The 12143-nt window shown below is 49.5% G+C and overlaps 1 pseudogene; it reads right to left on the bottom strand.

Moving 5' to 3' along the window:
• LOC139385093 (nephrin-like) overlaps nt 1-12143 on the bottom strand; it is a 66987-nt pseudogene that overhangs the window by 34261 nt on the left and 20583 nt on the right.

Raw genomic sequence — 12143 nt, 5'->3', positions numbered from 1 at the left:
AAAGGCTCCCTAACAGCTTCTACCCCCAAGCTATAAGACTGCTGAACAAGTAAATTCAATGGCCACCCAGATTATTTACACTGAGGCTCAGCTCAACTCAGCTTCAACTGATAGCCACTGTAGTTCACTGAGCTAAGAAGGGCCAACATGAGCCTGAGGGCTAAAATTCAGAATGGCCCATTATGTTTTATTCTGAGCTATCTGTAGCTTGTTCTTGAAGAACTTAGTGAGCTGCTGTACCAGGTAGTACACACCAAAGTGAGGCTGCACTAATGCTGCTGGAAGTGTTTTCTGGAAGCTTCCTTCATCTAGAAATGTGTCTTTTCTGTCCATAAATGTCACTTTCTGGTTGACCTTGGCAATTACTTTCTGCCCCATGTGCTCTCCTGTCTGGAACCTGTCTGGTTTAGCTCACTCAAACATTTCCTGAGCTATTTCATGCAAGTAGGTTGATAGTGTATGATGCAGCAGTGGCGGATTTAGGTATGGGCGACATGGGCAGCCGCCCAGGGCTGCATCTTTCCTGGGTTGGCATGTAGCACCCGCACAAAAAATGGTGGCATTTGCGCGATCAGTTTTCTATCGCTCATTGGCACATTACATCAATGATATCATGTCACCGTGTGGGCCTGTGGGTCAATTAACCTTATCGGAGAGGGACCCTGATTCTAGTTTTTGAGCTAGGCAGGCTACTGCCTGTGAAGGTCTCCCACTCAGAAGTACCAAATGGGGAGGGGGGCAGGGGTAAGTTGACCTCAGGTCTCCCCACTGGAAGCCCGAGGTAGGGGGTGCAGGGGAATCTATCAAATAGCGCACCTCTAACTTTGTACAGTACTAATGCAATTAGTCTGGGTAACAATTGGTTACCTGTTCAGGAGTCTTATGGCTTGGGGGTAAAAACTGCTGAGAAGCCTCTTTGTCCTGGACTTGGCACTCCGGTACCACTTGCCATGCGGTAGTAGAGAGAACAGTCTATGACTGGGGTGGCTGGGGTCTTTGACAATTTTTAGAGCCTGACACCGCCTGGTGTAGAGGTCCTGGATGGCAGGCAGCTTTGTCCCAGTGATGTACTGGGACGTACGCACTACCCTCTGAAGTGCCTTGCGGTCGGAGGCCGAGCAATTGCCGTACCAGGTCAGGATGCTTTCGATGTTGCAGCTGTAGAACCTTTTGAGGATCTCAGGACCCATGCCAAATCTTTTTAGTTTCTTGAGGGGGAATAGGCTTTGTCGTGCCCTCTTCACGACTGTCTTGGTGTGTTTGGACCAATCTAGTTTGTTGATGATGTGGACACCGAGGAATTTGAAGCTCTCAACCTGCTCCACTACAGCCTCGGCGATGAGAATGGGGACATGCTCGGTGCTCCTTTTCCTGTAGTCCACAATAATTTCCTTAGTCATGGTTACATTGAAGGATAGGTTGTTATTCTGGCACCACCCGGCCAGGTCTCTGACCTCCTCCCTATAGGCTGTCTCGTTGTTGTCGGTGTCCAGGCCTACCACTGTTGTGTCATCAGCAAACTTAATGATGGTGTTGGAGTCGTGCCTGGCCATGCAGTAGTGGGTGAACAGGGAGTACAGGAGGGGACTGAACACGCACCCCTGGGGAGATCCAGTTTTGAGGATCAGCGTGGCAGATGTGTTGTTACCTACCCTCACCACCTGGGGGCGGCCTGTCAGGAAGTCCAGGATCCAGTTGCAGAGGGAGGTGTTTAGTCCCAGGATCCTTAGCTTGGTGATGAGCTTTGAGGGTATTATGGTGTTGAACGCTGAGCTGTAGTCAATGAACAGCATTCTCACATAGGTGTTCCTTTTGTCCAGGTGGGAAAGGGCAGTGTGGAGTGCAATAGAGATTGCATCATCTGTGGATCTGTTTGGGGGGAATGCAAATTGGATTGGGTCTAGGGTTTCTGGGATAATTTTGTTGATGTGAGCCATGACCAGCCTTTCAAAGCACTTCATGGCTATGGACATGAGTGCTACGGGTCTGTAGTCATTTAGATAGGTTGCCTTTGTGTTCTTGGGCACAGGGACTATGGTGGTCTGCTTGAAGCATGTTGTTATTTCAGACTCAATCAGGGACATGTTGAAAATGTCAGTGAAGACACCTGCCAGTTGGTCAGCACATGCCCGGAGCACACGTCCTGGTAATCCATCTGGCCCCGCAGCCTTGTGAATGTTGACCTGCATAAAGGTCTTACTTACGTTGGCTATGGAGAGCGTGATCACACAGTCGTCCGGAACAGCTGATGCTCTCATGCATGCCTCAGTGTTGCTTGCCTCAAAGCGAGCATAGAAGTAATTTAGCTCGTCTGGTAGGCTCGTGTCACTTGGCAGCTTGCGGCTGTGCTTCCCTTTATAGTCTGTAATAGTTTGCAAGCCCTGCCACATCGGACGAGCGTCGGAGCCAGTGTAGTATGATTCAACTCAGCCCTGTATTGACGCTTTGCCTGTTTGATGGTTCGTCGCAGGGCATAGTGGGATTTCTTGTAAGCTTCCGGGTTAGGTCCCGCACCTTGAAAGCGACAGCTCTACCCTTTAGCTCAGTGCGAATGTTGCCTGTAATCTATGGCTTCTGGTTGGGATATATACGTACAGTCACTGTGGGGACGACGTCCTCAATGCACTTATTGATAAAGCCAGTGACTGATGTGATGTATTCCTCAATGTCATCGAAGAGAATCCCGGAATATTCCAGTCTGTGCTAGCAAAGCAGTCCTGTAGTTTAGCTTCTGCTTCATCTGACCATTTTTTTATAGACCGAGTCACTGGTGCTTCCTGCTTTAATTTTTGCTTGTAAGCAGCAATCAGGAGGATATAGTTGTGGTCGGATTTACCAAAGGGAGGGCGAGGGAGAGCTTTGTACGCATCTCTGTGTGTGGAGTGCAGGTGATCTAGAATTGTTTTCCCTCTGGTTGCACATTTAACATGTTGATAGAGATTTGGTAGAACTGATTTAAGTTTCCCTGCATTAAAGTCTCCGGCCACTAGGAGCGCCACCTCTGGGTGAAGGTTTCCTGTTTGCTTATTTCCTTATACAGCTGACTGAGTGCAGTCTTAGTGCCAGTATCTGTCTGTGGTGGTAAATAAACAGCCACGAAAATAGCTGAGAACTCTCTAGGCAAGTAGTGTGGCCTGCAGTTTATCACAATATACTCAACTTCAGACGAGCAATACTTGACTCCCCCCCCCCCCCGTCTGTGCATATTTGTAAACAACAGCTGGTGCAAGAAATTTAAGGAAGTCTCTAGATGTGCTGTTCTATCCTGCCGGTGCTGTTCTATCCTGTTGGTGCAGCGTGTATCCTGCTAGCTGAATATCCATGTCGTCATTCAGCTACGATTCCGTGAAGCATAGGATTTTACAGTTTTTTTTGTCCCGTTGGTAGGATATTCGTGATCTTACCTCGTCTAGTTTATTGTCCAATGATTGCACGGTGGCGAGGGATATTGACGGTAACGGCAGCTTTCCTAGTTGTCTTCTGCGGGTCCAGACGAGGCATCCGGCTATTCGTCTTCTGCGTCGCTTCCTTTTGCAAACAATTGGGATGTCTGCCCTGTGGGTTGTTTGGAGAATATCGTGTGAGTCCTGCTTGCTGCTGTTGTTGTTGTTGTTGTTGAAGAAATCTTTGTCTAATCCGAGGTTGTCATGCCCTGGCCTTAGTATTTTGTGTTTTCTTTATTATTTTGGTTAGGCCAGGGTGTAACATGGGTTATTTATGTGGTGTGTTTTGTCTAGGTTTTTTTTGTAGGGAATGGGATTGTGGTGTAGTATAGTAGTCTAGGAAAGTCTATGGTTGCCTGGAGTGGTTCTCAATCAGAGCCAGGTGTTTATCGTTGTCTCTGATTGGGAACCATATTTAGGCAGCCATATTCTTTTAGTGTGTCGTGGGTGATTGTTCCTGTCTCTGTGTTTGTTTGCACCAGATAGGGCTGTTTCGGGTTTTCAAGTTTCTTGTTTTTGTATATTGTTCGTTTCATCATCTTCATTAAAGATGTATAAAGATAACCACGCTGCATTTTGGTCCTCCTCTCTTTCGACGGAAGAAAACCATAACAGAGGTGAATGAACGCAGTCCTGATATCCAGAAGCTCTTTTCTTACGGTTGCAGAAACATTGTGTACAAAATCATTTACAAATATTGCAAAAAAAAACACATAATAGCACAATTCGTTAGGAGACCGTAAAACGACGGCCATCTCCTCCGGCGCCATCTTGTTAGCGCCGGAGGAGGTGTCTTCACAAATGTTGTCTGAGTCTGAGTCTGAGGATGAGGATGAAGACCCATTTACTCCCACTTGTCCCCAGCAGGATTCTTCAGGTGTGTTTGTGCGCATGTGTGTATGTGTGTGTGGGTACACGCACATGTGTTTTTGTGTGCATGTCATGACTTCCGCCGAGGTCGGTCCCTCTCCTTGTTCTGGCGGCGTTCGGCGGTCGACGTCATCAGTCTTCTAGCCATCGCTGATCCATCTTTCATTTTCCGTTGGTTTTGTATTTATTTTCTACACACCTGGTTTTCATTATCCTATTACATGTTCATGTATTTAACCCTCTGTTTCCCCCATGTTTGTTGTACGTGATTATTTCTATGTTCAGTTCGGTTCATGATGGCTGGTTTTTCGACGGGTGCTGTGTTCACCCGTGCGTAATATTTACCGTTGATTATTGGTCAAGTGTATTTGTTTACCTTGTGCCTTTATTTTTTGAAGTAAAGTATGTTGCGTACTCACTACGCCTGACTTCATGCACCAGCTACACTCACATTATGACAGAATCATGCACCTACCATATGGAGTCAGCAGGAACAGACAACCCTGGTATAGGGGTCGAGGAGCGCATCCAGCAGCATGCGGCCATGTTACAACATCTCGGCATCGCCATGGATCGTGTCCTGCAGAATCTGGACCACTGGGAGAGAAGAGGAGTTCCTCCAGTGCCTCCACCATCACCACCAAGGACGCCACTACTCACCCCTCATTCACCCGGTCCCAGTGGGATTCGGCTCGATCTTCCGAAAGAGTATGATGGGACGGCTGCGGGAAGTCAGGGGTTCCTACTCTAGCTGGAGCTCTACCTAGCAACCGTCCACCTGGCTCCTTCGGGCCGTGAGAGCGTGTCCGCCCTCATCTCCTGTCTCTCAGGGAAAGCCCTGGACTGGGCCAACGCCGTATGGAAGGAAGGAGGGGCGGTGATGGACCAATTCAAAGATTTCACCCAGTTTTCGACCACCCACCTGAGGGTAGAGCGGCGGGTGAACGGCTCATCCAACTTAGCCAGGGGACGAGGAGCGCACAGGAGTTCTCTCTGGACTTTCGGACCCTGGCCGCCAACGCGGGATGAATGACAGGGCCCTGATCAATCACTACCGTCGTAGTTTGAGCGAGGATGTCGAGAGTTGCCCTGCAGGGACATCACTCTCACCTTTGTCCAGCTGGTGGACCTGTCCATCCGGTTGGATATCCTGCTGACTGCCCGTGGACGTCCAGATCGGGTTCTGTCAATTCCATCCCCCAGCACCACAGCTCCTACGCCCATGGAGCTGGGAGGTGCTGCACTTAGGGCGACCGGAGTAGGGCCCGGTCCATCCATCTGTGGCCGCAGAGGGCACACTGCCGGTCGGTGCTGGAGAGGTTCCTCTGGGAGTCGAGGAAGCAGGCAGGGCACTCTTGTGTCACCCCAGGTAAGTCGGCACCAGGCTCACCCAGAGGCCTCTGTTGCACACATGTTTGTGTATATACATTTTCCTGAGTTTTCCCCGCATTCCCAGCAAAAGGCGCTCGTAGATTCAGGCGCAGCTGGGAACTTTATTGACAGATAATTTTCCCATAGTTTAGGGATCCTATTGTTCCAGTGGATATGCCCTTCCCAGTTCACGCCCTAGATAGTCGAGCATTGGGTTCGGGGCTAATTAGGGAGGCCACCACTCCACTGGGCATGGTGACTCGGGAGGATCACAAGGAGAAAAGTTTTTTCCTTATTGATTCTCCTGCGTTTCCCGTTGTGCTGGGTATAACCTGGTTGGCCTGTCATGACCCCACCTGGTCACGAGAGTGCTCTGGGAGGTGTTTAGGGGGTTTCCGTTGGTGCGACTATGGTGGAAAGTCCAGACCAGGTCTCCACCGTGCTCATCCCCTCTGAATATGCCAATTTGGTAATTGAGGCGACTCAATTACCACCCCATCGACGGGGGGATTGTGCGATAAATCTCCTGCTAGACGCAGCACTTCCCAGGAGTCACGTGTATCCCCTGTCACAAGAGGAGACGGCGGCTATGGAAACATAGCAGGTGTGTACATTCGGCCCTCCACTTCACCAGCCTCCTTGAGTTTCTTTTTTGTGAAGAAGAAGGATGGAGGTCTACGCCCGTGTACTGACTATTGAGGCACGGTGAGGTACAGTTACCCCCTACCTCTCATAGCCAGTGCGATTGAGTCAATGTACGGGTTGCGCTTCTTCACAAAATTGTATCTCAGGAGCGCTTACAACCTGGTGCGTATCCGGGAGAGGGACAAGTGGAAGACAGCATTTAGTACACCCTCAGGGCACTACCTCATCATGCCGTACGGGTTGATGAATGCTCGTCAGTCTTCCAGGACTTTGTAAAGGAGATTTTCCGGGACCTGCATGGGCAGGGTGTAGTGGTGTATATCAACAACATTCTGATACACAGGGACACATGCTTGGTCAACTGTTGGAGCATGACCACTTCAGGGGTGGAGATGGAGAATGACCGCATTACAGCCATGCTTAATTGGCCGACTCCCACCACGGTAAAGGAAGTGCAGTGGTTTCTAGGGTTTGCCAACTACTACCGGAGGTTTATCCTGGCTTTGGTCAGGTAGCGGCTCCCATTACCTCACTGCTGAAGGGGGGACCGGTGCGTTTGCAGTGGTCAGCTGAGGCGGACAGGGCTTTTGGTCAGCTGAGGGCTCTGTTTACTTCGGCTCATGTGCTGGCTCATCCGGATCTCTCTTTGGCGTTCATAGTGGAGGTGGACGCGTCCGAGGCTGGGATAGGAGCCATGCTCTCTCAGCGCTCGGGTACGCCACCAAAGCTCCGCCCCTGTGCCTTCCTTTCGAAGAAGCTCTGCCCGGTGGAGCGAAACTATGACGTGGGGGACCGAGAGTTGTTGGCTGTCGTCAAGGCTTTGAAGGCTTGAAGACATTGGCTTGAGGGGGCTAAACACCCTTTTATCATATGGACTGACCACCGCAATCTGGAGTACATCCGGGCAGCGAGGAGACTGAATCCTCGCCAGGCAAGGTGGACCATGTTTTTTACCCGTTTTGTTTTCACCCTATCCTACAGACCAGGTTCCCAGAACGCAAAGGCAGATGCACTGTCCCGGATGTATGACACAGAGGAGCGGCCCATGGATCCCAATCCCATACTCCCGGCCATTTGCCTGATGGCACCGGTAGTGAGGGAGCTGGACGCGGACATCGAACGGGCATTACGTACAGAGCCCACTCCCCTCCAATGTCCAGCGGGGCTGTCTGTATGTTCCGTCTGCTGTCCATGACCGTTTGATCTATTGGGCCCATATGTCACCCTCCTCTGGTCATCCGGGCATCGGTCGGACAGTGCGCTGTCTTAGTGGGAAGTACTGGTGGTCCACTTTAGCTAAGGACGTGAGGGTTTATGTCTCCTCCTGCTCGGTGTGCGCCCAGTACAATGCCCCTAGGCACTTGCCCAGAGGGAAGTTACAACCCTTACCCTTTCCACAACGGCCGTGGTCGCCCCTGTCAGTGGATTTCCTAACGGATCTTCCTCCATCACAGGGTAACACCACGATCCTGGTTATTGTGGATCGGTTTTCTAAGTCCTGTCTTCTCTTCCCTTTGCCCGGTCTCCCTACGGCCCTACAGACTGCGGAGGCCCTGTTTACACACGCCTTCCGGCACTACAGGGTGCCTGAGGACATATCTGATCGAGGTCCCCAGTTCACGTCAAGGGGCTGGAGGGCGTTCATGGAATGTCTGGGGGTCTCTGTCAGCCTTACCTCGGGTTTTCACCCCGAAAGTAACGGGAAGGTTTGGGAGAATGATGTACATATATGGAGGAACATAAATACTATAACACAAGAGAGAGATACACTTATAGAGTGCATTTGCCATTCTGGTAAAATACATTGTCTATTGTATAGGAGAGGAGAACAGAGGAGGCCATAGATGTATAGTCTGCTGATCTTAGACAACCACATGAAGAGAAGGCGACACATAGGCGCCTAGGACAGCTGGACATACAAAGGTCAGAGGGATATACAAAGGAGGGGGTCAGCCAAATGACCAACTGATGGATTATAGACATAACTCACATATTCTTAGGACATGGAGATGCTGAAGGAATGACAGGGGAGACACATAGTCTGCTGATCCGAGATAAAGACACACATTGAGCTAAGTGCAGGGACAAAGCAAGCCAATAGCATTGAGAAATGTATAGTATTTTTTGTATAGCTGAGCACGCTAAAATCAGAGGAGACACATAGTCTGCTGACCCTAGATAACACACAAACAGGAGAACGCATTAAGCTGAGTGCAGGGAAAAAGCAAGGGTCTTGTCATCATTATAATCTGACGGAAAGCAGATATGGGCGTTATTGGGCTGAACAAGCAGGATGCACGGATTGGGATGTAACTTAATTTGCATGTGGGATGGACTCATGTTGTATGTGTATAAATCAGAGCGAGTGCTCTGAAAAAGTGTGTGTGTTCCGCGGACCACTTCGGCTTGCGATACTCTTGTATTAAAAGTCTATTATTGAATTCACAGGTTCTTGCAAGTGTCATATTTTGAAATGATTAGCCACGACAAAGGTGGAGAGAGTGAACCAGGATGTGGATAGGTTTCTGCGGTCCTATTGCCAGGACCGGCCAGGGGAGTGGGCGACATTCGTGCCCTTGGCAGTGATGGCCCGGAACTCGCTCCGCTGCTCCTCCACTAACCTCTTCCCCTCCAGTGCGCACTGTGGTACCAGCCGGTTTTGGCTCCTTGGCATCAGAGCCAGATCGAGGCTCCTGCGGTGGATGACTGATTTAGGCGCACTGAGGAGACATGGGACTCCACTCATGTGCACCTTCAGCGGGCCGTGAGGCACCAGAAAACCTGCGCAGATCGCCACCGCAGTGAGGCCCCAGGGTTTGCACCGGGGGACCAGGTCTGGCTCTCGACCTGAAACCTGCCCCTGCCTGGAAGCTGGGCCCGCGGTTTGTGGGGCCTTTCAAAGTCCTGAGGAGACTGAACAAGGTATGTTACAGGTTACAGCTTCCCCCCGATTATCGAATTAACCCCTAGTTCCATGTGTCTCTCCTCAGGCCGGTGGTGGCTGATCCACTCCAGGAGTCTGAGGTGCGGGAGGTTCTTCCGCCCCCTCTGGACATCGATGGCTCCCCGGCGTATGCAGTTTGATCCATACTGGATTCGAGGCGTTGGGCGAGGGGCCTTCAGTACCTCGTAGAGTGGGAGGGGTACGGTCCGGAGGAGAGATGCTGGGTGCCGGTGGAGGACTTGTTAGACCCATCGATTCTGCCGGAGTTCCACCTTCTCCATCCGGATCGCCCTGCCCCTCGCCCTCTGAGTCGTCCCCGATACCGGTGTTGGTGCGCTGCTGGAGCTGCGTGTCAAGGAGGGGGTACTGTCACGACTTCCGCCGAGGTTGGTCCCTCTCCTTGTTCGGGCGGTGTTCGGCGGTCGAAGTCACTGGTCTTCTAGCCATCGCTGATCCATCTTTCATTTTCCATTGGTTTTGTCTTTATTTTCTACACACCTGGCTTTCATTTTTCTATGACATGTTCATGTATTTAGCCCTCTGTTTCCCCCATGTTTGATGTGCGTGATTATTTCTATGTTCAGTTCGGTTCATGATGGCTGGTTCTTCGAGGGGTGCTGTGTTCACCCGTGCGTAATATTTACCATTGGTTATTGGTCAAGTGTATTTGTTTCTTGTGCCTATTTTTTTAGTAAAGTACGTTGCTCACTCATTTTGCTCTTCTGCGCCTGACTTTATGCACCAGCTACACTCACATTCTGACAGTGCATCCCTACATAACATAAACACTGTCAATTTCCCTTTTGCAAAGTTTTACGTTTTCGCATTGTAGGTGACAATGATGATTTTATTGTAACTGGTTATGTATGCGGGAATCTCCACCACTATAAATGCTGTGAATAACGTGTGTAAACTAATGCCCATGTGCTCTCCATTAGAAATGCCTTGTGGCAGCATCCCCACCAAATCCTGTTGCTGAGGATCAACCACTGTCTACAGAGCCTGCTGCTGAGGATGAACCACTGTCTACAGACCCTGCTGACTGGCATTCAGTCCTGACTGACAGAATGCAGACACAACTAGTTCGCAGAGGAGCAGGTGAGGCACCACCTAACTTTGTTTTCCCAAGGAATGAAAGTCATGGACGAAGTTGCCACCACCAGTATTTCAGGAAGACCTTTGGTGAGTGGTGAAAAAATCCCTAGAAGTTGGTTGGTGTATTCTAATAGAAATAAATCAAATCAAAGTTTATTTGTTACTTGCGCCGAATACAACAGGTATTACAGTGAAATGCTTACTTACAGGCTCTAACCAATAGTGCAAAAAAGGTGTCAGGTGAACAATAAGTAAGTAAAGAAATAAAACAACAGTAAAAAGACAGGCTATATACAGTAGCGAGGCTATAAAAGTAGCGAGGCTACATGCAGACACCGGTTAGTCAGGCTGATTGAGGTAGTATGTACATGTAGATATGGTTAAAGTGACTACGCATATATGATAAACAGAGAGTAGCAGTAGTGTAAAAGAGGGGTTGGCGGGTGGTGGGTGGCAGGACACAATGCAGATAGCCCGGTTAGCCAATGTGCGGGAGCACTGTTTGGTCGGCCCAATTTAGGTAGTATGTACATGAATGTACCGTATAGTTAAAGTGACTATGCATATATGATAAACAGAGTGCAGCAGCAGCGTAAAAAGAGGGGTTGGGGGAGGCACACAATGCAAATCATCCAGGTAGCCATTTGTTTACTTGTTCAGGAGTCTTATGGCTTGGGGGTAAAAACTGTTGAGAAGCCTTTTTGTCCTAGACTTGGCACTCCGGTACCACTTGCCATGCGATAGTAGAGAGAACAGTCCATGACTGGGGTGGCTGGCGTCTTTGACAATTTTTAGGGCCTTCCTCTGACACAACCTGGTGCAGAGGTCCTGGATGACAGGCAGCTTAGCCCCAGTGATGTACTGGGCCGTGCGCACTACCCTCTGTAGTGCCTTGCGGTCAGAGGCCGAGCAATTGCCTTACCAGGCAGTGATGTTGCAGCTGTATAACCTTTTGAGGATCTCAGGACCCATGTGTCATAGCTGATGAAAGGAGCGGACCAAGGTTCAGCGTAGTGAGCGTACATGTTCTTTAATTAAGATAAAGACGCTGAACAAAACAATACACACTACAAAACAAAACCGTGAAGATTAAGGCTAAGTGCCATAAAGAAAGTCAACTTCCCACAAACACAGGTGGGAAAAAGGGTACCTAAGTATGGTTCCCAATCAGAGACAACTCGGCCAAAACATAGAGATAGAAAGTCATAGAAACACAAAACATAGAAATGCCCAGCCCCACTCACGGCCTGACCAAACCAAAATAGAGACATAAAAAGGATCTCCAAGGTCAGGGCGTGACACCGTGCCAAATCATTTTAGTTTCCTGAGGGGGAATTGGCTTTGTCGTGCCCTCTTCATGATGGCATAGAGCTTGCACAGGAACTGAAAAACTTGCCTGACCTGCCATTGAAGTCCATGACCCTGCTTGAGCTGTTGATATTCATACACGAAAGGGAGCTCTCAGAAATGTATCCAAATTTGTGGACTGCTCTCAGAATTTGTCTTACTCTTCCAGTGACCGTAGCTGAAGCAGAGAGGAGCTGTTCAAAGCTGAAGCTCATCAAATCCTGCCTAAGGTCCACCATGTCACAGGAACGCCATAGTGGCCTTGCTCTCATCAGTATTAACCATGCAATTGCTGGGCAGATTTCTTATGATGATGTAATTGATGACTTTGCATCAGGGAAGGCAAGCAAGGGTTTAGATGGCAGTTGTGCAATTTAGTTTGTGTGTTTCTTGTTTGAAGTTCAATAGTGTAATAATCAGGTTCTCTT

The sequence above is a fragment of the Oncorhynchus clarkii genome, chromosome 3 (assembly GCF_045791955.1).
Source record: "Oncorhynchus clarkii lewisi isolate Uvic-CL-2024 chromosome 3, UVic_Ocla_1.0, whole genome shotgun sequence".
NCBI classification, from domain to species: domain Eukaryota; kingdom Metazoa; phylum Chordata; class Actinopteri; order Salmoniformes; family Salmonidae; genus Oncorhynchus; species Oncorhynchus clarkii.
The sequence above is the reverse complement of the archived record's forward strand: the minus strand, read 5'-3'. Positions and strand labels throughout refer to the sequence as shown.